At 42.7% G+C, this 23,545-nt stretch overlaps 30 non-coding genes across 30 annotated transcripts; 15 read left to right on the forward strand and 15 right to left on the reverse strand.

The window, feature by feature from the left end:
- Window positions 1–232: 232 nt before the first annotated feature.
- Window positions 233–304, reverse strand: trnag-ucc (transfer RNA glycine (anticodon UCC)). The gene has a single exon. It is a non-coding gene; the product is annotated as a tRNA-Gly (tRNA).
- Window positions 305–1,297: 993 nt separating this feature from the next.
- On the forward strand, window positions 1,298–1,369 carry trnap-agg (transfer RNA proline (anticodon AGG)). The gene has a single exon. It is a non-coding gene; the product is annotated as a tRNA-Pro (tRNA).
- Window positions 1,370–1,636: 267 nt separating this feature from the next.
- On the reverse strand, window positions 1,637–1,708 carry trnag-ucc (transfer RNA glycine (anticodon UCC)). Its single transcript has one exon. It is a non-coding gene; the product is annotated as a tRNA-Gly (tRNA).
- Window positions 1,709–2,690: 982 nt separating this feature from the next.
- Window positions 2,691–2,762, forward strand: trnap-agg (transfer RNA proline (anticodon AGG)). The gene has a single exon. It is a non-coding gene; the product is annotated as a tRNA-Pro (tRNA).
- Window positions 2,763–3,029: 267 nt separating this feature from the next.
- Window positions 3,030–3,101, reverse strand: trnag-ucc (transfer RNA glycine (anticodon UCC)). The gene has a single exon. It is a non-coding gene; the product is annotated as a tRNA-Gly (tRNA).
- Window positions 3,102–4,094: 993 nt separating this feature from the next.
- On the forward strand, window positions 4,095–4,166 carry trnap-agg (transfer RNA proline (anticodon AGG)). Its single transcript has one exon. It is a non-coding gene; the product is annotated as a tRNA-Pro (tRNA).
- Window positions 4,167–5,499: 1,333 nt separating this feature from the next.
- trnap-agg (transfer RNA proline (anticodon AGG)) lies at window positions 5,500–5,571 on the forward strand. The gene has a single exon. It is a non-coding gene; the product is annotated as a tRNA-Pro (tRNA).
- Window positions 5,572–5,838: 267 nt separating this feature from the next.
- trnag-ucc (transfer RNA glycine (anticodon UCC)) lies at window positions 5,839–5,910 on the reverse strand. Its single transcript has one exon. It is a non-coding gene; the product is annotated as a tRNA-Gly (tRNA).
- A 2,398-nt stretch (window positions 5,911–8,308) lies between these two features.
- On the forward strand, window positions 8,309–8,380 carry trnap-agg (transfer RNA proline (anticodon AGG)). The gene has a single exon. It is a non-coding gene; the product is annotated as a tRNA-Pro (tRNA).
- A 267-nt stretch (window positions 8,381–8,647) lies between these two features.
- On the reverse strand, window positions 8,648–8,719 carry trnag-ucc (transfer RNA glycine (anticodon UCC)). The gene has a single exon. It is a non-coding gene; the product is annotated as a tRNA-Gly (tRNA).
- A 993-nt stretch (window positions 8,720–9,712) lies between these two features.
- Window positions 9,713–9,784, forward strand: trnap-agg (transfer RNA proline (anticodon AGG)). The gene has a single exon. It is a non-coding gene; the product is annotated as a tRNA-Pro (tRNA).
- Window positions 9,785–10,051: 267 nt separating this feature from the next.
- Window positions 10,052–10,123, reverse strand: trnag-ucc (transfer RNA glycine (anticodon UCC)). The gene has a single exon. It is a non-coding gene; the product is annotated as a tRNA-Gly (tRNA).
- A 993-nt stretch (window positions 10,124–11,116) lies between these two features.
- Window positions 11,117–11,188, forward strand: trnap-agg (transfer RNA proline (anticodon AGG)). The gene has a single exon. It is a non-coding gene; the product is annotated as a tRNA-Pro (tRNA).
- Window positions 11,189–11,455: 267 nt separating this feature from the next.
- On the reverse strand, window positions 11,456–11,527 carry trnag-ucc (transfer RNA glycine (anticodon UCC)). The gene has a single exon. It is a non-coding gene; the product is annotated as a tRNA-Gly (tRNA).
- Window positions 11,528–12,520: 993 nt separating this feature from the next.
- On the forward strand, window positions 12,521–12,592 carry trnap-agg (transfer RNA proline (anticodon AGG)). The gene has a single exon. It is a non-coding gene; the product is annotated as a tRNA-Pro (tRNA).
- Window positions 12,593–12,859: 267 nt separating this feature from the next.
- trnag-ucc (transfer RNA glycine (anticodon UCC)) lies at window positions 12,860–12,931 on the reverse strand. Its single transcript has one exon. It is a non-coding gene; the product is annotated as a tRNA-Gly (tRNA).
- Window positions 12,932–13,924: 993 nt separating this feature from the next.
- trnap-agg (transfer RNA proline (anticodon AGG)) lies at window positions 13,925–13,996 on the forward strand. The gene has a single exon. It is a non-coding gene; the product is annotated as a tRNA-Pro (tRNA).
- A 267-nt stretch (window positions 13,997–14,263) lies between these two features.
- trnag-ucc (transfer RNA glycine (anticodon UCC)) lies at window positions 14,264–14,335 on the reverse strand. Its single transcript has one exon. It is a non-coding gene; the product is annotated as a tRNA-Gly (tRNA).
- A 993-nt stretch (window positions 14,336–15,328) lies between these two features.
- Window positions 15,329–15,400, forward strand: trnap-agg (transfer RNA proline (anticodon AGG)). Its single transcript has one exon. It is a non-coding gene; the product is annotated as a tRNA-Pro (tRNA).
- Window positions 15,401–15,667: 267 nt separating this feature from the next.
- On the reverse strand, window positions 15,668–15,739 carry trnag-ucc (transfer RNA glycine (anticodon UCC)). The gene has a single exon. It is a non-coding gene; the product is annotated as a tRNA-Gly (tRNA).
- Window positions 15,740–16,732: 993 nt separating this feature from the next.
- trnap-agg (transfer RNA proline (anticodon AGG)) lies at window positions 16,733–16,804 on the forward strand. The gene has a single exon. It is a non-coding gene; the product is annotated as a tRNA-Pro (tRNA).
- A 267-nt stretch (window positions 16,805–17,071) lies between these two features.
- Window positions 17,072–17,143, reverse strand: trnag-ucc (transfer RNA glycine (anticodon UCC)). The gene has a single exon. It is a non-coding gene; the product is annotated as a tRNA-Gly (tRNA).
- Window positions 17,144–18,136: 993 nt separating this feature from the next.
- trnap-agg (transfer RNA proline (anticodon AGG)) lies at window positions 18,137–18,208 on the forward strand. Its single transcript has one exon. It is a non-coding gene; the product is annotated as a tRNA-Pro (tRNA).
- Window positions 18,209–18,475: 267 nt separating this feature from the next.
- On the reverse strand, window positions 18,476–18,547 carry trnag-ucc (transfer RNA glycine (anticodon UCC)). Its single transcript has one exon. It is a non-coding gene; the product is annotated as a tRNA-Gly (tRNA).
- Window positions 18,548–19,540: 993 nt separating this feature from the next.
- Window positions 19,541–19,612, forward strand: trnap-agg (transfer RNA proline (anticodon AGG)). Its single transcript has one exon. It is a non-coding gene; the product is annotated as a tRNA-Pro (tRNA).
- Window positions 19,613–19,879: 267 nt separating this feature from the next.
- Window positions 19,880–19,951, reverse strand: trnag-ucc (transfer RNA glycine (anticodon UCC)). The gene has a single exon. It is a non-coding gene; the product is annotated as a tRNA-Gly (tRNA).
- A 993-nt stretch (window positions 19,952–20,944) lies between these two features.
- trnap-agg (transfer RNA proline (anticodon AGG)) lies at window positions 20,945–21,016 on the forward strand. The gene has a single exon. It is a non-coding gene; the product is annotated as a tRNA-Pro (tRNA).
- A 267-nt stretch (window positions 21,017–21,283) lies between these two features.
- Window positions 21,284–21,355, reverse strand: trnag-ucc (transfer RNA glycine (anticodon UCC)). Its single transcript has one exon. It is a non-coding gene; the product is annotated as a tRNA-Gly (tRNA).
- Window positions 21,356–22,348: 993 nt separating this feature from the next.
- Window positions 22,349–22,420, forward strand: trnap-agg (transfer RNA proline (anticodon AGG)). Its single transcript has one exon. It is a non-coding gene; the product is annotated as a tRNA-Pro (tRNA).
- A 267-nt stretch (window positions 22,421–22,687) lies between these two features.
- Window positions 22,688–22,759, reverse strand: trnag-ucc (transfer RNA glycine (anticodon UCC)). The gene has a single exon. It is a non-coding gene; the product is annotated as a tRNA-Gly (tRNA).
- Window positions 22,760–23,545: the final 786 nt, after the last annotated feature.

Below are 23,545 nucleotides of genomic sequence, written 5' to 3' on the forward strand. Positions count from 1 at the left end.
TCTCAGGCCACTGGTCGCAAACAGCCACCTCTTGGGCGCAGGACGAGGTGGCTGAATGGTTTAGGCGATGGACAGCTAATCTATTGTGATATTCACTAGTTGGCTCAATGTTGCACTTCATTTAGAAAACCTGCAAAAAGTAAGAGCAAATCGTACTTCCACGAAGATTGATTCCAATGTAATAGACTTGAAATTACACCCAGCCCCTAAAAGTAGTGAATATGTCATGCTCTGCATTGGCCGGGAATCGAACCCGGGTCAACTGCTTGGAAGGCAGCTATGCTCACCACTATACCACCAATGCTATGTGAAGCTCGCTAGCAACATGGAGACATCGATTCATATCCTGACCGTCATTTTTGTGGAAAGTGAAAATTATTTGACCAAACGGATCGTTGGTGTTAGTGTACGATTATGGCTTAGGGTGCGAGAGGTCCCTGGTTAAAAAATCTATCATTTTAATCAGTACCTGTTACCTTCAGATTAGTCCCGTGACACTTGTGGGGAACGTAGGGCAAAACTGAGAACATTGTGACAAGTGGGGTCACATTAGTTTGTTGCCCAAAGATTTTGGATTCTACAAACAGAAGTTGGCACATAAAGGGTTCCGACTTCAGACGGGTCCCCTGACACTTGTGGGGGACGTAGAGATAAATTGAGAACACCACCGTGTTCGTGAGGGTCTCCCCTTTCCAGGGAGTGGTCATACGAATTTGTAGGTCAAACGGTTCAGAAGCTACAGATGTTTTTGTGAGAAGACCGATTATAGGTATGTCTCATGGTTTGACTAACACCGCTCTAGCTCCACCACCTTTCATTGCAGATGTGGAGGTGTAACATAAACAGTTATGGAGGCTTGAGACAGATGCGACACATCTCAATCTCTCTAGTTGAAAACTGATCGATTTGAATGGGTATTTTTTACATTCGTTTACTTTGATTCACGTACTGATGCATCAGTCAACTCAAAATAAATGAGCTCCATTCTTTTTGAAGTTTTATTTTTTCAGTTTCTCTTTTAAAATATTAATTGATCTCATTTTGCTCAATATTCATTTGTCAACACTCATCATCAGTTTGCTGTCGCGGCTTAAGAAGACAGAATGTGAAAAACACAGCAGATGAAATACAAAAGATTTGAACTGAAGCCTGGTCAACAGTTTGGAAGACTGCTATGCTCACAAGTATAGCACAAACACTCACATGAGGTTCAATCTTTCCAAGCACCATGGACAAGAACAATGGATATCCTCATTGTCATTGCCGCAGAAAGCAAAACTATTTTGTTATTGTGTAAGGCTCGTTGGTCTAGGGGTATGATTCTCGCTTAGGGTGCGAGAGGTCCCGGGTTCAAATCCCGGATGAGCCCTTTTGCAGATCTTTTAACAAGCTCAGACAGGCAGATCTCAGGCCACTGGTCGCAAACAGCCACCTCTTGGGCGCAGGACGAGGTGGCTGAATGGTTTAGGCGATGGACAGCTAATCTATTGTGATATTCACTAGTTGGCTCAATGTTGCACTTCATTTAGAAAACCTGCAAAAAGTAAGAGCAAATCGTACTTCCACGAAGATTGATTCCAATGTAATAGACTTGAAATTACACCCAGCCCCTAAAACTAGCGAATATGTCATGCTCTGCATTGGCCGGGAATCGAACCCGGGGCAAGTGCTTGGAAGGCAGCTATGCTCACCACTATACCACCAATGCTATGTGAAGCTCGCTAGCAACATGGAGACATCGATTCATATCCTGACCGTCATTTTTGTGGAAAGTGAAAATTATTTGACCAAACGGATCCCTTGGTGTTAGTGTACGATTATGGCTTAGGGTGCGAGAGGTCCCTGGTTAAAAAATCTATCATTTTAATCAGTACCTGTTACCTTCAGATTAGTCCCGTGACACTTGTGGGGAACGTAGGGCAAAACTGAGAACATTGTGACAAGTGGGGTCACATTAGTTTGTTGCCCAAAGATTTTGGATTCTACAAACAGAAGTTGGCACATAAAGGGTTCCGACTTCAGACGGGTCCCCTGACACTTGTGGGGGACGTAGAGATAAATTGAGAACACCACCGTGTTCGTGAGGGTCTCCCCTTTCCAGGGAGTGGTCATACGAATTTGTAGGTCAAACGGTTCAGAAGCTACAGATGTTTTTGTGAGAAGACCGATTATAGGTATGTCTCATGGTTTGACTAACACCGCTCTAGCTCCACCACCTTTCATTGCAGATGTGGAGGTGTAACATAAACAGTTATGGAGGCTTGAGACAGATACGACACATCTCAATCTCTCTAGTTGAAAACTGATCGATTTGAATGGGTATTTTTTACATTCATTTACTTTGATTCACGTACTGATGCATCAGTCAACTCAAAGTAAATGAGCTCCATTCTTTTTGAAGTTTTATTTTTTCAGTTTCTCTTTTAAAATATTAATTGATCTCATTTTGCTCAATATTCATTTGTCAACACTCATCATCAGTTTGCTGTCGCGGCTTAAGAAGACAGAATGTGAAAAACACAGCAGATGAAATACAAAAGATTTGAACTGAAGCCTGGAAGACTGCTATGCTCACAAGTATAGCACAAACACTCACATGAGGTTCAATCTTTCCAAGCACCATGGACAAGAACAATGGATATCCTCATTGTCATTGCCGCAGAAAGCAAAACTATTTTGTTATTGTGTAAGGCTCGTTGGTCTAGGGGTATGATTCTCGCTTAGGGTGCGAGAGGTCCCGGCTTCAAATCCCGGATGAGCCCTTTTGCAGATCTTTTAACAAGCTCAGACAGGCAGATCTCAGGCCACTGGTCGCAAACAGCCACCTCTTGGGCGCAGGACGAGGTGGCTGAATGGTTTAGGCGATGGACAGCTAATCTATTGTGATATTCACTAGTTGGCTCAATGTTGCACTTCATTTAGAAAACCTGCAAAAAGTAAGAGCAAATCGTACTTCCACGAAGATTGATTCCAATGTAATAGACTTGAAATTACACCCAGCCCCTAAAAGTAGTGAATATGTCATGCTCTGCATTGGCCGGGAATCGAACCCGGGTCAACTGCTTGGAAGGCAGCTATGCTCACCACTATACCACCAATGCTATGTGAAGCACGCTAGCAACATGGAGACATTGATTCATATCCTGACCGTCATTTTTGTGGAAAGTGAAAATTATTTGACCAAACGGATCGTTGGTGTTAGTGTACGATTATGGCTTAGGGTGCGAGAGGTCCCTGGTTAAAAAATCTATCATTTTAATCAGTACCTGTTACCTTCAGATTAGTCCCGTGACACTTGTGGGGAACGTAGGGCAAAACTGAGAACATTGTGACAAGTGGGGTCACATTAGTTTGTTGCCCAAAGATTTTGGATTCTACAAACAGAAGTTGGCACATAAAGGGTTCCGACTTCAGACGGGTCCCCTGACACTTGTGGGGGACGTAGAGATAAATTGAGAACACCACCGTGTTCGTGAGGGTCTCCCCTTTCCAGGGAGTGGTCATACGAATTTGTAGGTCAAACGGTTCAGAAGCTACAGATGTTTTTGTGAGAAGACCGATTATAGGTATGTCTCATGGTTTGACTAACACCGCTCTAGCTCCACCACCTTTCATTGCAGATGTGGAGGTGTAACATAAACAGTTATGGAGGCTTGAGACAGATACGACACATCTCAATCTCTCTAGTTGAAAACTGATCGATTTGAATGGGTATTTTTTACATTCATTTACTTTGATTCACGTACTGATGCATCAGTCAACTCAAAGTAAATGAGCTCCATTCTTTTTGAAGTTTTATTTTTTCAGTTTCTCTTTTAAAATATTAATTGATCTCATTTTGCTCAATATTCATTTGTCAACACTCATCATCAGTTTGCTGTCGCGGCTTAAGAAGACAGAATGTGAAAAACACAGCAGATGAAATACAAAAGATTTGAACTGAAGCCTGGTCAACAGTTTGGAAGACTGCTATGCTCACAAGTATAGCACAAACACTCACATGAGGTTCAATCTTTCCATGCACCATGGACAAGAACAATGGATATCCTCATTGTCATTGCCGCAGAAAGCAAAACTATTTTGTTATTGTGTAAGGCTCGTTGGTCTAGGGGTATGATTCTCGCTTAGGGTGCGAGAGGTCCCGGCTTCAAATCCCGGATGAGCCCTTTTGCAGATCTTTTAACAAGCTCAGACAGGCAGATCTCAGGCCACTGGTCGCAAACAGCCACCTCTTGGGCGCAGGACGAGGTGGCTGAATGGTTTAGGCGATGGACAGCTAATCTATTGTGATATTCACTAGTTGGCTCAATGTCGCACTTCATTTAGAAAACCTGCAAAAAGTAAGAGCAAATCGTACTTCCACGAAGATTGATTCCAATGTAATAGACTTGAAATTACACCCAGCCCCTAAAACTAGCGAATATGTCATGCTCTGCATTGGCCAGGAATCGAACCCGGGGCAAGTGCTTGGAAGGCAGCTATGCTCACCACTATACCACCAATGCTACGTGAAGCTCGCTAGCAACATGGAGACATCGATTCATATCCTGACCGTCATTTTTGTGGAAAGTGAAAATTATTTGACCAAACGGATCCCTTGGTGTTAGTGTACGATTATGGCTTAGGGTGCGAGAGGTCCCTGGTTAAAAAATCTATCATTTTAATCAGTACCTGTTACCTTCAGATTAGTCCCGTGACACTTGTGGGGAACGTAGGGCAAAACTGAGAACATTGTGACAAGTGGGGTCACATTAGTTTGTTGCCCAAAGATTTTGGATTCTACAAACAGAAGTTGGCACATAAAGGGTTCCGACTTCAGACGGGTCCCCTGACACTTGTGGGGGACGTAGAGATAAATTGAGAACACCACCGTGTTCGTGAGGGTCTCCCCTTTCCAGGGAGTGGTCATACGAATTTGTAGGTCAAACGGTTCAGAAGCTACAGATGTTTTTGTGAGAAGACCGATTATAGGTATGTCTCATGGTTTGACTAACACCGCTCTAGCTCCACCACCTTTCATTGCAGATGTGGAGGTGTAACATAAACAGTTATGGAGGCTTGAGACAGATACGACACATCTCAATCTCTCTAGTTGAAAACTGATCGATTTGAATGGGTATTTTTTACATTCGTTTACTTTGATTCACGTACTGATGCATCAGTCAACTCAAAATAAATGAGCTCCATTCTTTTTGAAGTTTTATTTTTTCAGTTTCTCTTTTAAAATATTAATTGATCTCATTTTGCTCAATATTCATTTGTCAACACTCATCATCAGTTTGCTGTCGCGGCTTAAGAAGACAGAATGTGAAAAACACAGCAGATGAAATACAAAAGATTTGAACTGAAGCCTGGTCAACAGTTTGGAAGACTGCTATGCTCACAAGTATAGCACAAACACTCACATGAGGTTCAATCTTTCCAAGCACCATGGACAAGAACAATGGATATCCTCATTGTCATTGCCGCAGAAAGCAAAACTATTTTGTTATTGTGTAAGGCTCGTTGGTCTAGGGGTATGATTCTCGCTTAGGGTGCGAGAGGTCCTGGGTTCAAATCCCGGATGAGCCCTTTTGCAGATCTTTTAACAAGCTCAGACAGGCAGATCTCAGGCCACTGGTCGCAAACAGCCACCTCTTGGGCGCAGGACGAGGTGGCTGAATGGTTTAGGCGATGGACAGCTAATCTATTGTGATATTCACTAGTTGGCTCAATGTTGCACTTCATTTAGAAAACCTGCAAAAAGTAAGAGCAAATCGTACTTCCACGAAGATTGATTCCAATGTAATAGACTTGAAATTACACCCAGCCCCTAAAAGTAGTGAATATGTCATGCTCTGCATTGGCCGGGAATCGAACCCGGGTCAACTGCTTGGAAGGCAGCTATGCTCACCACTATACCACCAATGCTATGTGAAGCACGCTAGCAACATGGAGACATTGATTCATATCCTGACCGTCATTTTTGTGGAAAGTGAAAATTATTTGACCAAACGGATCGTTGGTGTTAGTGTACGATTATGGCTTAGGGTGCGAGAGGTCCCTGGTTAAAAAATCTATCATTTTAATCAGTACCTGTTACCTTCAGATTAGTCCCGTGACACTTGTGGGGAACGTAGGGCAAAACTGAGAACATTGTGACAAGTGGGGTCACATTAGTTTGTTGCCCAAAGATTTTGGATTCTACAAACAGAAGTTGGCACATAAAGGGTTCCGACTTCAGACGGGTCCCCTGACACTTGTGGGGGACGTAGAGATAAATTGAGAACACCACCGTGTTCGTGAGGGTCTCCCCTTTCCAGGGAGTGGTCATACGAATTTGTAGGTCAAACGGTTCAGAAGCTACAGATGTTTTTGTGAGAAGACCGATTATAGGTATGTCTCATGGTTTGACTAACACCGCTCTAGCTCCACCACCTTTCATTGCAGATGTGGAGGTGTAACATAAACAGTTATGGAGGCTTGAGACAGATACGACACATCTCAATCTCTCTAGTTGAAAACTGATCGATTTGAATGGGTATTTTTTACATTCATTTACTTTGATTCACGTACTGATGCATCAGTCAACTCAAAGTAAATGAGCTCCATTCTTTTTGAAGTTTTATTTTTTCAGTTTCTCTTTTAAAATATTAATTGATCTCATTTTGCTCAATATTCATTTGTCAACACTCATCATCAGTTTGCTGTCGCGGCTTAAGAAGACAGAATGTGAAAAACACAGCAGATGAAATACAAAAGATTTGAACTGAAGCCTGGTCAACAGTTTGGAAGACTGCTATGCTCACAAGTATAGCACAAACACTCACATGAGGTTCAATCTTTCCAAGCACCATGGACAAGAACAATGGATATCCTCATTGTCATTGCCGCAGAAAGCAAAACTATTTTGTTATTGTGTAAGGCTCGTTGATCTAGGGGTATGATTCTCGCTTAGGGTGTGAGAGGTCGTGCGTTCAAATCCCCGATGAGCCCTTTTGCAGATCTTTTAACAAGCTCAGACAGGCAGATCTCAGGCCACTGGTCGCAAACAGCCACCTCTTGGGTGCAGGACGAGGTGGCTGAATGGTTTAGGCGATGGACAGCTAATCTATTGTGATATTCACTAGCTGGCTCAATGTCGCACTTCATTTAGAAAACCTGCAAAAAGTAAGAGCAAATCGTACTTCCACGAAGATTGATTCCAATGTAATAGACTTGAAATTACACCCAGCCCCTAAAACTAGCGAATATGTCATGCTCTGCATTGGCCAGGAATCGAACCCGGGGCAAGTGCTTGGAAGGCAGCTATGCTCACCACTATACCACCAATGCTACGTGAAGCTCGCTAGCAACATGGAGACATCGATTCATATCCTGACCGTCATTTTTGTGGAAAGTGAAAATTATTTGACCAAACGGATCCCTTGGTGTTAGTGTACGATTATGGCTTAGGGTGCGAGAGGTCCCTGGTTAAAAAATCTATCATTTTAATCAGTACCTGTTACCTTCAGATTAGTCCCGTGACACTTGTGGGGAACGTAGGGCAAAACTGAGAACATTGTGACAAGTGGGGTCACATTAGTTTGTTGCCCAAAGATTTTGGATTATACAAACAGAAGTTGGCACATAAAGGGTTCCGACTTCAGACGGGTCCCCTGACACTTGTGGGGGACGTAGAGATAAATTGAGAACACCACCGTGTTCGTGAGGGTCTCCCCTTTCCAGGGAGTGGTCATACGAATTTGTAGGTCAAACGGTTCAGAAGCTACAGATGTTTTTGTGAGAAGACCGATTATAGGTATGTCTCATGGTTTGACTAACACCGCTCTAGCTCCACCACCTTTCATTGCAGATGTGGAGGTGTAACATAAACAGTTATGGAGGCTTGAGACAGATGCGACACATCTCAATCTCTCTAGTTGAAAACTGATCGATTTGAATGGGTATTTTTTACATTCGTTTACTTTGATTCACGTACTGATGCATCAGTCAACTCAAAATAAATGAGCTCCATTCTTTTTGAAGTTTTATTTTTTCAGTTTCTCTTTTAAAATATTAATTGATCTCATTTTGCTCAATATTCATTTGTCAACACTCATCATCAGTTTGCTGTCGCGGCTTAAGAAGACAGAATGTGAAAAACACAGCAGATGAAATACAAAAGATTTGAACTGAAGCTTGGTCAACAGTTTGGAAGACTGCTATGCTCACAAGTATAGCACAAACACTCACATGAGGTTCAATCTTTCCAAGCACCATGGACAAGAACAATGGATATCCTCATTGTCATTGCCGCAGAAAGCAAAACTATTTTGTTATTGTGTAAGGCTCGTTGGTCTAGGGGTATGATTCTCGCTTAGGGTGCGAGAGGTCCCGGGTTCAAATCCCGGATGAGCCCTTTTGCAGATCTTTTAACAAGCTCAGACAGGCAGATCTCAGGCCACTGGTCGCAAACAGCCACCTCTTGGGCGCAGGACGAGGTGGCTGAATGGTTTAGGCGATGGACAGCTAATCTATTGTGATATTCACTAGTTGGCTCAATGTTGCACTTCATTTAGAAAACCTGCAAAAAGTAAGAGCAAATCGTACTTCCACGAAGATTGATTCCAATGTAATAGACTTGAAATTACACCCAGCCCCTAAAAGTAGTGAATATGTCATGCTCTGCATTGGCCGGGAATCGAACCCGGGTCAACTGCTTGGAAGGCAGCTATGCTCACCACTATACCACCAATGCTATGTGAAGCTCGCTAGCAACATGGAGACATCGATTCATATCCTGACCGTCATTTTTGTGGAAAGTGAAAATTCTTTGACCAAACGGATCGTTGGTGTTAGTGTACGATTATGGCTTAGGGTGCGAGAGGTCCCTGGTTAAAAAATCTATCATTTTAATCAGTACCTGTTACCTTCAGATTAGTCCCGTGACACTTGTGGGGAACGTAGGGCAAAACTGAGAACATTGTGACAAGTGGGGTCACATTAGTTTGTTGCCCAAAGATTTTGGATTCTACAAACAGAAGTTGGCACATAAAGGGTTCCGACTTCAGACGGGTCCCCTGACACTTGTGGGGGACGTAGAGATAAATTGAGAACACCACCGTGTTCGTGAGGGTCTCCCCTTTCCAGGGAGTGGTCATACGAATTTGTAGGTCAAACGGTTCAGAAGCTACAGATGTTTTTGTGAGAAGACCGATTATAGGTATGTCTCATGGTTTGACTAACACCGCTCTAGCTCCACCACCTTTCATTGCAGATGTGGAGGTGTAACATAAACAGTTATGGAGGCTTGAGACAGATGCGACACATCTCAATCTCTCTAGTTGAAAACTGATCGATTTGAATGGGTATTTTTTACATTCGTTTACTTTGATTCACGTACTGATGCATCAGTCAACTCAAAATAAATGAGCTCCATTCTTTTTGAAGTTTTATTTTTTCAGTTTCTCTTTTAAAATATTAATTGATCTCATTTTGCTCAATATTCATTTGTCAACACTCATCATCAGTTTGCTGTCGCGGCTTAAGAAGACAGAATGTGAAAAACACAGCAGATGAAATACAAAAGATTTGAACTGAAGCCTGGTCAACAGTTTGGAAGACTGCTATGCTCACAAGTATAGCACAAACACTCACATGAGGTTCAATCTTTCCAAGCACCATGGACAAGAACAATGGATATCCTCATTGTCATTGCCGCAGAAAGCAAAACTATTTTGTTATTGTGTAAGGCTCGTTGGTCTAGGGGTATGATTCTCGCTTAGGGTGCGAGAGGTCCTGGGTTCAAATCCCGGATGAGCCCTTTTGCAGATCTTTTAACAAGCTCAGACAGGCAGATCTCAGGCCACTGGTCGCAAACAGCCACCTCTTGGGCGCAGGACGAGGTGGCTGAATGGTTTAGGCGATGGACAGCTAATCTATTGTGATATTCACTAGTTGGCTCAATGTTGCACTTCATTTAGAAAACCTGCAAAAAGTAAGAGCAAATCGTACTTCCACGAAGATTGATTCCAATGTAATAGACTTGAAATTACACCCAGCCCCTAAAAGTAGTGAATATGTCATGCTCTGCATTGGCCGGGAATCGAACCCGGGTCAACTGCTTGGAAGGCAGCTATGCTCACCACTATACCACCAATGCTATGTGAAGCACGCTAGCAACATGGAGACATCGATTCATATCCTGACCGTCATTTTTGTGGAAAGTGAAAATTCTTTGACCAAACGGATCGTTGGTGTTAGTGTACGATTATGGCTTAGGGTGCGAGAGGTCCCTGGTTAAAAAATCTATCATTTTAATCAGTACCTGTTACCTTCAGATTAGTCCCGTGACACTTGTGGGGAACGTAGGGCAAAACTGAGAACATTGTGACAAGTGGGGTCACATTAGTTTGTTGCCCAAAGATTTTGGATTCTACAAACAGAAGTTGGCACATAAAGGGTTCCGACTTCAGACGGGTCCCCTGACACTTGTGGGGGACGTAGAGATAAATTGAGAACACCACCGTGTTCGTGAGGGTCTCCCCTTTCCAGGGAGTGGTCATACGAATTTGTAGGTCAAACGGTTCAGAAGCTACAGATGTTTTTGTGAGAAGACCGATTATAGGTATGTCTCATGGTTTGACTAACACCGCTCTAGCTCCACCACCTTTCATTGCAGATGTGGAGGTGTAACATAAACAGTTATGGAGGCTTGAGACAGATGCGACACATCTCAATCTCTCTAGTTGAAAACTGATCGATTTGAATGGGTATTTTTTACATTCGTTTACTTTGATTCACGTACTGATGCATCAGTCAACTCAAAATAAATGAGCTCCATTCTTTTTGAAGTTTTATTTTTTCAGTTTCTCTTTTAAAATATTAATTGATCTCATTTTGCTCAATATTCATTTGTCAACACTCATCATCAGTTTGCTGTCGCGGCTTAAGAAGACAGAATGTGAAAAACACAGCAGATGAAATACAAAAGATTTGAACTGAAGCCTGGTCAACAGTTTGGAAGACTGCTATGCTCACAAGTATAGCACAAACACTCACATGAGGTTCAATCTTTCCAAGCACCATGGACAAGAACAATGGATATCCTCATTGTCATTGCCGCAGAAAGCAAAACTATTTTGTTATTGTGTAAGGCTCGTTGGTCTAGGGGTATGATTCTCGCTTAGGGTGCGAGAGGTCCTGGGTTCAAATCCCGGATGAGCCCTTTTGCAGATCTTTTAACAAGCTCAGACAGGCAGATCTCAGGCCACTGGTCGCAAACAGCCACCTCTTGGGCGCAGGACGAGGTGGCTGAATGGTTTAGGCGATGGACAGCTAATCTATTGTGATATTCACTAGTTGGCTCAATGTTGCACTTCATTTAGAAAACCTGCAAAAAGTAAGAGCAAATCGTACTTCCACGAAGATTGATTCCAATGTAATAGACTTGAAATTACACCCAGCCCCTAAAAGTAGTGAATATGTCATGCTCTGCATTGGCCGGGAATCGAACCCGGGTCAACTGCTTGGAAGGCAGCTATGCTCACCACTATACCACCAATGCTATGTGAAGCACGCTAGCAACATGGAGACATCGATTCATATCCTGACCGTCATTTTTGTGGAAAGTGAAAATTATTTGACCAAACGGATCGTTGGTGTTAGTGTACGATTATGGCTTAGGGTGCGAGAGGTCCCTGGTTAAAAAATCTATCATTTTAATCAGTACCTGTTACCTTCAGATTAGTCCCGTGACACTTGTGGGGAACGTAGGGCAAAACTGAGAACATTGTGACAAGTGGGGTCACATTAGTTTGTTGCCCAAAGATTTTGGATTCTACAAACAGAAGTTGGCACATAAAGGGTTCCGACTTCAGACGGGTCCCCTGACACTTGTGGGGGACGTAGAGATAAATTGAGAACACCACCGTGTTCGTGAGGGTCTCCCCTTTCCAGGGAGTGGTCATACGAATTTGTAGGTCAAACGGTTCAGAAGCTACAGATGTTTTTGTGAGAAGACCGATTATAGGTATGTCTCATGGTTTGACTAACACCGCTCTAGCTCCACCACCTTTCATTGCAGATGTGGAGGTGTAACATAAACAGTTATGGAGGCTTGAGACAGATACGACACATCTCAATCTCTCTAGTTGAAAACTGATCGATTTGAATGGGTATTTTTTACATTCGTTTACTTTGATTCACGTACTGATGCATCAGTCAACTCAAAATAAATGAGCTCCATTCTTTTTGAAGTTTTATTTTTTCAGTTTCTCTTTTAAAATATTAATTGATCTCATTTTGCTCAATATTCATTTGTCAACACTCATCATCAGTTTGCTGTCGCGGCTTAAGAAGACAGAATGTGAAAAACACAGCAGATGAAATACAAAAGATTTGAACTGAAGCCTGGTCAACAGTTTGGAAGACTGCTATGCTCACAAGTATAGCACAAACACTCACATGAGGTTCAATCTTTCCAAGCACCATGGACAAGAACAATGGATATCCTCATTGTCATTGCCGCAGAAAGCAAAACTATTTTGTTATTGTGTAAGGCTCGTTGGTCTAGGGGTATGATTCTCGCTTAGGGTGTGAGAGGTCCTGGGTTCAAATCCCGGATGAGCCCTTTTGCAGATCTTTTAACAAGCTCAGACAGGCAGATCTCAGGCCACTGGTCGCAAACAGCCACCTCTTGGGCGCAGGACGAGGTGGCTGAATGGTTTAGGCGATGGACAGCTAATCTATTGTGATATTCACTAGTTGGCTCAATGTCGCACTTCATTTAGAAAACCTGCAAAAAGTAAGAGCAAATCGGACTTCCACGAAGATTGATTCCAATGTAATACACTTGAAATTACACCCAGCCCCTAAAACTAGTGAATATCTCATGCTCTGCATTGGCCGGGAATCAAACCCGGGTCAACTGCTTGGAAGGCAGCTATGCTCACCACTATACCACCAATGCTATGTGAAGCTCGCTAGCAACATGGAGACATCGATTCATATCCTGACCGTCATTTTTGTGGAAAGTGAAAATTATTTGACCAAACGGATCGTTGGTGTAGGTGTACGATTATGGCTTAGGGTGCGAGAGGTCCCTGGTTAAAAAATCTATCATTTTAATCAGTACCTGTTACCTTCAGATTAGTCCCGTGACACTTGTGGGGAACGTAGGGCAAAACTGAGAACATTGTGACAAGTGGGGTCACATTAGTTTGTTGCCCAAAGATTTTGGATTCTACAAACAGAAGTTGGCACATAAAGGGTTCCGACTTCAGACGGGTCCCCTGACACTTGTGGGGGACGTAGAGACAAATTGAGAACACCACCGTGTTCGTGAGGGTCTCCCCTTTCCAGGGAGTGGTCATACGAATTTGTAGGTCAAACGGTTCAGAAGCTACAGATGTTTTTGTGAGAAGACCGATTATAGGTATGTCTCATGGTTTGACTAACACCGCTCTAGCTCCACCACCTTTCATTGCAGATGTGGAGGTGTAACATAAACAGTTATGGAGGCTTGAGACAGATACGACACATCTCAATCTCTCTAGTTGAAAACTGATCGATTTGAATGGGTATTTTTTACATTCGTTTACTTTGATTCACGTACTGATGCATCAGTCAACTCAAAATAAATGAGCTCCATTCTTTTTGAAGTTTTATTTTTTCAGTTTCTCTTTTAAAATATTAATTGATCTCATTTTGCTCAATATTCATTTGTCAACACTCATCATCAGTTTGCTGTCGCGGCTTAAGAAGACAGAATGTGAAAAACACAGCAGATGAAATACAAAAGATTTGAACTGAAGCCTGGTCAACAGTTTGGAAGACTGCTATGCTCACAAGTATAGCACAAACACTCACATGAGGTTCAATCTTTCCAAGCACCATGGACAAGAACAATGGATATCCTCATTGTCATTGCCGCCGAAAGCAAAACTATTTTGTTATGGGGTAAGGCTCGTTGGTCTAGGGGTATGATTCTCGCTTAGGGTGTGAGAGGTCCCGGGTTCAAATCCCGGATGAGCCCTTTTGCAGATCTTTTAACAAGCTCAGACAGGCAGATCTCAGGCCACTGGTCGCAAACAGCCACCTCTTGGGCGCAGGACGAGGTGGCTGAATGGTTTAGGCGATGGACAGCTAATCTATTGTGATATTCACTAGTTGGCTCAATGTCGCACTTCATTTAGAAAACCTGCAAAAAGTAAGAGCAAATCGGACTTCCACGAAGATTGATTCCAATGTAATACACTTGAAATTACACCCAGCAACTAAAACTAGTGAATATCTCATGCTCTGCATTGGCCGGGAATCGAACCCGGGTCAACTGCTTGGAAGGCAGCTATGCTTACCACTATACCACCAATGCTATGTGAAGCTCGCTAGCAACATGGAGACATCGATTCATATCCTGACCGTCATTTTTGTGGAAAGTGAAAATTATTTGACCAAACGGATCGTTGGTGTAGGTGTACGATTATGGCTTAGGGTGCGAGAGGTCCCTGGTTAAAAAATCTATCATTTTAATCAGTACCTGTTACCTTCAGATTAGTCCCGTGACACTTGTGGGGAACGTAGGGCAAAACTGAGAACATTGTGACAAGTGGGGTCACATTAGTTTGTTGCCCAAAGATTTTGGATTCTACAAACAGAAGTTGGCACATAAAGGGTTCCGACTTCAGACGGGTCCCCTGACACTTGTGGGGGACGTAGAGATAAATTGAGAACACCACCGTGTTCGTGAGGGTCTCCCCTTTCCAGGGAGTGGTCATACGAATTTGTAGGTCAAACGGTTCAGAAGCTACAGATGTTTTTGTGAGAAGACCGATTATAAGTATGTCTCATGGTTTGACTAACACCGCTCTAGCTCCACCACCTTTCATTGCAGATGTGGAGGTGTAACATAAACAGTTATGGAGGCTTGAGACAGATACGACACATCTCAATCTCTCTAGTTGAAAACTGATCGATTTGAATGGGTATTTTTTACATTCGTTTACTTTGATTCACGTACTGATGCATCAGTCAACTCAAAATAAATGAGCTCCATTCTTTTTGAAGTTTTATTTTTTCAGTTTCTCTTTTAAAATATTAATTGATCTCATTTTGCTCAATATTCATTTGTCAACACTCATCATCAGTTTGCTGTCGCGGCTTAAGAAGACAGAATGTGAAAAACACAGCAGATGAAATACAAAAGATTTGAACTGAAGCCTGGTCAACAGTTTGGAAGACTGCTATGCTCACAAGTATAGCACAAACACTCACATGAGGTTCAATCTTTCCAAGCACCATGGACAAGAACAATGGATATCCTCATTGTCATTGCCGCCGAAAGCAAAACTATTTTGTTATGGGGTAAGGCTCGTTGGTCTAGGGGTATGATTCTCGCTTAGGGTGTGAGAGGTCCCGGGTTCAAATCCCGGATGAGCCCTTTTGCAGATCTTTTAACAAGCTCAGACAGGCAGATCTCAGGCCACTGGTCGCAAACAGCCACCTCTTGGGCGCAGGACGAGGTGGCTGAATGGTTTAGGCGATGGACAGCTAATCTATTGTGATATTCACTAGTTGGCTCAATGTCGCACTTCATTTAGAAAACCTGCAAAAAGTAAGAGCAAATCGGACTTCCACGAAGATTGATTCCAATGTAATACACTTGAAATTACACCCAGCAACTAAAACTAGTGAATATCTCATGCTCTGCATTGGCCGGGAATCGAACCCGGGTCAACTGCTTGGAAGGCAGCTATGCTTACCACTATACCACCAATGCTATGTGAAGCTCGCTAGCAACATGGAGACATCGATTCATATCCTGACCGTCATTTTTGTGGAAAGTGAAAATTATTTGACCAAACGGATCGTTGGTGTAGGTGTACGATTATGGCTTAGGGTGCGAGAGGTCCCTGGTTAAAAAATCTATCATTTTAATCAGTACCTGTTACCTTCAGATTAGTCCCGTGACACTTGTGGGGAACGTAGGGCAAAACTGAGAACATTGTGACAAGTGGGGTCACATTAGTTTGTTGCCCAAAGATTTTGGATTCTACAAACAGAAGTTGGCACATAAAGGGTTCCGACTTCAGACGGGTCCCCTGACACTTGTGGGGGACGTAGAGATAAATTGAGAACACCACCGTGTTCGTGAGGGTCTCCCCTTTCCAGGGAGTGGTCATACGAATTTGTAGGTCAAACGGTTCAGAAGCTACAGATGTTTTTGTGAGAAGACCGATTATAAGTATGTCTCATGGTTTGACTAACACCGCTCTAGCTCCACCACCTTTCATTGCAGATGTGGAGGTGTAACATAAACAGTTATGGAGGCTTGAGACAGATACGACACATCTCAATCTCTCTAGTTGAAAACTGATCGATTTGAATGGGTATTTTTTACATTCGTTTACTTTGATTCACGTACTGATGCATCAGTCAACTCAAAATAAATGAGCTCCATTCTTTTTGAAGTTTTATTTTTTCAGTTTCTCTTTTAAAATATTAATTGATCTCATTTTGCTCAATATTCATTTGTCAACACTCATCATCAGTTTGCTGTCGCGGCTTAAGAAGACAGAATGTGAAAAACACAGCAGATGAAATTCAAAAGATTTGAACTGAAGCCTGGTCAACAGTTTGGAAGACTGCTATGCTCACAAGTATAGCACAAACACTCACATGAGGTTCAATCTTTCCAAGCACCATGGACAAGAACAATGGATATCCTCATTGTCATTGCCGCCGAAAGCAAAACTATTTTGTTATGGGGTAAGGCTCGTTGGTCTAGGGGTATGATTCTCGCTTAGGGTGTGAGAGGTCCCGGGTTCAAATCCCGGATGAGCCCTTTTGCAGATCTTTTAACAAGCTCAGACAGGCAGATCTCAGGCCACTGGTCGCAAACAGCCACCTCTTGGGCGCAGGACGAGGTGGCTGAATGGTTTAGGCGATGGACAGCTAATCTATTGTGATATTCACTAGTTGGCTCAATGTCGCACTTCATTTAGAAAACCTGCAAAAAGTAAGAGCAAATCGGACTTCCACGAAGATTGATTCCAATGTAATACACTTGAAATTACACCCAGCAACTAAAACTAGTGAATATCTCATGCTCTGCATTGGCCGGGAATCGAACCCGGGTCAACTGCTTGGAAGGCAGCTATGCTTACCACTATACCACCAATGCTATGTGAAGCTCGCTAGCAACATGGAGACATCGATTCATATCCTGACCGTCATTTTTGTGGAAAGTGAAAATTATTTGACCAAACGGATCGTTGGTGTAGGTGTACGATTATGGCTTAGGGTGCGAGAGGTCCCTGGTTAAAAAATCTATCATTTTAATCAGTACCTGTTACCTTCAGATTAGTCCCGTGACACTTGTGGGGAACGTAGGGCAAAACTGAGAACATTGTGACAAGTGGGGTCACATTAGTTTGTTGCCCAAAGATTTTGGATTCTACAAACAGAAGTTGGCACATAAAGGGTTCCGACTTCAGACGGGTCCCCTGACACTTGTGGGGGACGTAGAGATAAATTTAGAACACCACCGTGTTCGTGAGGGTCTCCCCTTTCCAGGGAGTGGTCATACGAATTTGTAGGTCAAACGGTTCAGAAGCTACAGATGTTTTTGTGAGAAGACCGATTATAAGTATGTCTCATGGTTTGACTAACACCGCTCTAGCTCCACCACCTTTCATTGCAGATGTGGAGGTGTAACATAAACAGTTATGGAGGCTTGAGACAGATACGACACATCTCAATCTCTCTAGTTGAAAACTGATCGATTTGAATGGGTATTTTTTACATTCGTTTACTTTGATTCACGTACTGATGCATCAGTCAACTCAAAATAAATGAGCTCCATTCTTTTTGAAGTTTTATTTTTTCAGTTTCTCTTTTAAAATATTAATTGATCTCATTTTGCTCAATATTCATTTGTCAACACTCATCATCAGTTTGCTGTCGCGGCTTAAGAAGACAGAATGTGAAAAACACAGCAGATGAAATTCAAAAGATTTGAACTGAAGCCTGGTCAACAGTTTGGAAGACTGCTATGCTCACAAGTGTAGCACAAACACTCACATGAGGTTCAATCTTTCCAAGCACCATGGACAAGAACAATGGATATCCTCATTGTCATTGCCGCCGAAAGCAAAACTATTTTGTTATGGGGTAAGGCTCGTTGGTCTAGGGGTATGATTCTCGCTTAGGGTGTGAGAGGTCCCGGGTTCAAATCCCGGATGAGCCCTTTTGCAGATCTTTTAACAAGCTCAGACAGGCAGATCTCAGGCCACTGGTCGCAAACAGCCACCTCTTGGGCGCAGGACGAGGTGGCTGAATGGTTTAGGCGATGGACAGCTAATCTATTGTGATATTCACTAGTTGGCTCAATGTCGCACTTCATTTAGAAAACCTGCAAAAAGTAAGAGCAAATCGGACTTCCACGAAGATTGATTCCAATGTAATACACTTGAAATTACACCCAGCAACTAAAACTAGTGAATATCTCATGCTCTGCATTGGCCGGGAATCGAACCCGGGTCAACTGCTTGGAAGGCAGCTATGCTTACCACTATACCACCAATGCTATGTGAAGCTCGCTAGCAACATGGAGACATCGATTCATATCCTGACCGTCATTTTTGTGGAAAGTGAAAATTATTTGACCAAACGGATCGTTGGTGTAGGTGTACGATTATGGCTTAGGGTGCGAGAGGTCCCTGGTTAAAAAATCTATCATTTTAATCAGTACCTGTTACCTTCAGATTAGTCCCGTGACACTTGTGGGGAACGTAGGGCAAAACTGAGAACATTGTGACAAGTGGGGTCACATTAGTTTGTTGCCCAAAGATTTTGGATTCTACAAACAGAAGTTGGCACATAAAGGGTTCCGACTTCAGACGGGTCCCCTGACACTTGTGGGGGACGTAGAGATAAATTGAGAACACCACCGTGTTCGTGAGGGTCTCCCCTTTCCAGGGAGTGGTCATACGAATTTGTAGGTCAAACGGTTCAGAAGCTACAGATGTTTTTGTGAGAAGACCGATTATAAGTATGTCTCATGGTTTGACTAACACCGCTCTAGCTCCACCACCTTTCATTGCAGATGTGGAGGTGTAACATAAACAGTTATGGAGGCTTGAGACAGATACGACACATCTCAATCTCTCTAGTTGAAAACTGATCGATTTGAATGGGTATTTTTTACATTCGTTTACTTTGATTCACGTACTGATGCATCAGTCAACTCAAAATAAATGAGCTCCATTCTTTTTGAAGTTTTATTTTTTCAGTTTCTCTTTTAAAATATTAATTGATCTCATTTTGCTCAATATTCATTTGTCAACACTCATCATCAGTTTGCTGTCGCGGCTTAAGAAGACAGAATGTGAAAAACACAGCAGATGAAATTCAAAAGATTTGAACTGAAGCCTGGTCAACAGTTTGGAAGACTGCTATGCTCACAAGTATAGCACAAACACTCACATGAGGTTCAATCTTTCCAAGCACCATGGACAAGAACAATGGATATCCTCATTGTCATTGCCGCCGAAAGCAAAACTATTTTGTTATGGGGTAAGGCTCGTTGGTCTAGGGGTATGATTCTCGCTTAGGGTGTGAGAGGTCCCGGGTTCAAATCCCGGATGAGCCCTTTTGCAGATCTTTTAACAAGCTCAGACAGGCAGATCTCAGGCCACTGGTCGCAAACAGCCACCTCTTGGGCGCAGGACGAGGTGGCTGAATGGTTTAGGCGATGGACAGCTAATCTATTGTGATATTCACTAGTTGGCTCAATGTCGCACTTCATTTAGAAAACCTGCAAAAAGTAAGAGCAAATCGGACTTCCACGAAGATTGATTCCAATGTAATACACTTGAAATTACACCCAGCAACTAAAACTAGTGAATATCTCATGCTCTGCATTGGCCGGGAATCGAACCCGGGTCAACTGCTTGGAAGGCAGCTATGCTTACCACTATACCACCAATGCTATGTGAAGCTCGCTAGCAACATGGAGACATCGATTCATATCCTGACCGTCATTTTTGTGGAAAGTGAAAATTATTTGACCAAACGGATCGTTGGTGTAGGTGTACGATTATGGCTTAGGGTGCGAGAGGTCCCTGGTTAAAAAATCTATCATTTTAATCAGTACCTGTTACCTTCAGATTAGTCCCGTGACACTTGTGGGGAACGTAGGGCAAAACTGAGAACATTGTGACAAGTGGGGTCACATTAGTTTGTTGCCCAAAGATTTTGGATTCTACAAACAGAAGTTGGCACATAAAGGGTTCCGACTTCAGACGGGTCCCCTGACACTTGTGGGGGACGTAGAGATAAATTTAGAACACCACCGTGTTCGTGAGGGTCTCCCCTTTCCAGGGAGTGGTCATACGAATTTGTAGGTCAAACGGTTCAGAAGCTACAGATGTTTTTGTGAGAAGACCGATTATAAGTATGTCTCATGGTTTGACTAACACCGCTCTAGCTCCACCACCTTTCATTGCAGATGTGGAGGTGTAACATAAACAGTTATGGAGGCTTGAGACAGATACGACACATCTCAATCTCTCTAGTTGAAAACTGATCGATTTGAATGGGTATTTTTTACATTCGTTTACTTTGATTCACGTACTGATGCATCAGTCAACTCAAAATAAATGAGCTCCATTCTTTTTGAAGTTTTATTTTTTCAGTTTCTCTTTTAAAATATTAATTGATCTCATTTTGCTCAATATTCATTTGTCAACACTCATCATCAGTTTGCTGTCGCGGCTTAAGAAGACAGAATGTGAAAAACACAGCAGATGAAATTCAAAAGATTTGAACTGAAGCCTGGTCAACAGTTTGGAAGACTGCTATGCTCACAAGTATAGCACAAACACTCACATGAGGTTCAATCTTTCCAAGCACCATGGACAAGAACAATGGATATCCTCATTGTCATTGCCGCCGAAAGCAAAACTATTTTGTTATGGGGTAAGGCTCGTTGGTCTAGGGGTATGATTCTCGCTTAGGGTGTGAGAGGTCCCGGGTTCAAATCCCGGATGAGCCCTTTTGCAGATCTTTTAACAAGCTCAGACAGGCAGATCTCAGGCCACTGGTCGCAAACAGCCACCTCTTGGGCGCAGGACGAGGTGGCTGAATGGTTTAGGCGATGGACAGCTAATCTATTGTGATATTCACTAGTTGGCTCAATGTCGCACTTCATTTAGAAAACCTGCAAAAAGTAAGAGCAAATCGGACTTCCACGAAGATTGATTCCAATGTAATACACTTGAAATTACACCCAGCAACTAAAACTAGTGAATATCTCATGCTCTGCATTGGCCGGGAATCGAACCCGGGTCAACTGCTTGGAAGGCAGCTATGCTTACCACTATACCACCAATGCTATGTGAAGCTCGCTAGCAACATGGAGACATCGATTCATATCCTGACCGTCATTTTTGTGGAAAGTGAAAATTATTTGACCAAACGGATCGTTGGTGTAGGTGTACGATTATGGCTTAGGGTGCGAGAGGTCCCTGGTTAAAAAATCTATCATTTTAATCAGTACCTGTTACCTTCAGATTAGTCCCGTGACACTTGTGGGGAACGTAGGGCAAAACTGAGAACATTGTGACAAGTGGGGTCACATTAGTTTGTTGCCCAAAGATTTTGGATTCTACAAACAGAAGTTGGCACATAAAGGGTTCCGACTTCAGACGGGTCCCCTGACACTTGTGGGGGACGTAGAGATAAATTTAGAACACCACCGTGTTCGTGAGGGTCTCCCCTTTCCAGGGAGTGGTCATACGAATTTGTAGGTCAAACGGTTCAGAAGCTACAGATGTTTTTGTGAGAAGACCGATTATAAGTATGTCTCATGGTTTGACTAACACCGCTCTAGCTCCACCACCTTTCATTGCAGATGTGGAGGTGTAACATAAACAGTTATGGAGGCTTGAGACAGATACGACACATCTCAATCTCTCTAGTTGAAAACTGATCGATTTGAATGGGTATTTTTTACATTCGTTTACTTTGATTCACGTACTGATGCATCAGTCAACTCAAAATAAATGAGCTCCATTCTTTTTGAAGTTTTATTTTTTCAGTTTCTCTTTTAAAATATTAATTGATCTCATTTTGCTCAATATTCATTTGTCAACACTCATCATCAGTTTGCTGTCGCGGCTTAAGAAGACAGAATGTGAAAAACACAGCAGATGAAATTCAAAAGATTTGAACTGAAGCCTGGTCAACAGTTTGGAAGACTGCTATGCTCACAAGTATAGCACAAACACTCACATGAGGTTCAATCTTTCCAAGCACCATGGACAAGAACAATGGATATCCTCATTGTCATTGCCGCCGAAAGCAAAACTATTTTGTTATGGGGTAAGGCTCGTTGGTCTAGGGGTATGATTCTCGCTTAGGGTGTGAGAGGTCCCGGGTTCAAATCCCGGATGAGCCCTTTTGCAGATCTTTTAACAAGCTCAGACAGGCAGATCTCAGGCCACTGGTCGCAAACAGCCACCTCTTGGGCGCAGGACGAGGTGGCTGAATGGTTTAGGCGATGGACAGCTAATCTATTGTGATATTCACTAGTTGGCTCAATGTCGCACTTCATTTAGAAAACCTGCAAAAAGTAAGAGCAAATCGGACTTCCACGAAGATTGATTCCAATGTAATACACTTGAAATTACACCCAGCAACTAAAACTAGTGAATATCTCATGCTCTGCATTGGCCGGGAATCGAACCCGGGTCAACTGCTTGGAAGGCAGCTATGCTTACCACTATACCACCAATGCTATGTGAAGCTCGCTAGCAACATGGAGACATCGATTCATATCCTGACCGTCATTTTTGTGGAAAGTGAAAATTATTTGACCAAACGGATCGTTGGTGTAGGTGTACGATTATGGCTTAGGGTGCGAGAGGTCCCTGGTTAAAAAATCTATCATTTTAATCAGTACCTGTTACCTTCAGATTAGTCCCGTGACACTTGTGGGGAACGTAGGGCAAAACTGAGAACATTGTGACAAGTGGGGTCACATTAGTTTGTTGCCCAAAGATTTTGGATTCTACAAACAGAAGTTGGCACATAAAGGGTTCCGACTTCAGACGGGTCCCCTGACACTTGTGGGGGACGTAGAGATAAATTTAGAACACCACCGTGTTCGTGAGGGTCTCCCCTTTCCAGGGAGTGGTCATACGAATTTGTAGGTCAAACGGTTCAGAAGCTACAGATGTTTTTGTGAGAAGACCGATTATAAGTATGTCTCATGGTTTGACTAACACCGCTCTAGCTCCACCACCTTTCATTGCAGATGTGGAGGTGTAACATAAACAGTTATGGAGGCTTGAGACAGATACGACACATCTCAATCTCTCTAGTTGAAAACTGATCGATTTGAATGGGTATTTTTTACATTCGTTTACTTTGATTCACGTACTGATGCATCAGTCAACTCAAAATAAATGAGCTCCATTCTTTTTGAAGTTTTATTTTTTCAGTTTCTCTTTTAAAATATTAATTGATCTCATTTTGCTCAATATTCATTTGTCAACACTCATCATCAGTTTGCTGTCGCGGC

This window comes from Salmo salar, unplaced genomic scaffold, assembly GCF_965601325.2.
Source record: "Salmo salar unplaced genomic scaffold, fSalSal1 ptg000135l, whole genome shotgun sequence".
In the NCBI taxonomy this organism is placed as follows: Eukaryota; Metazoa; Chordata; class Actinopteri; order Salmoniformes; family Salmonidae; genus Salmo; species Salmo salar.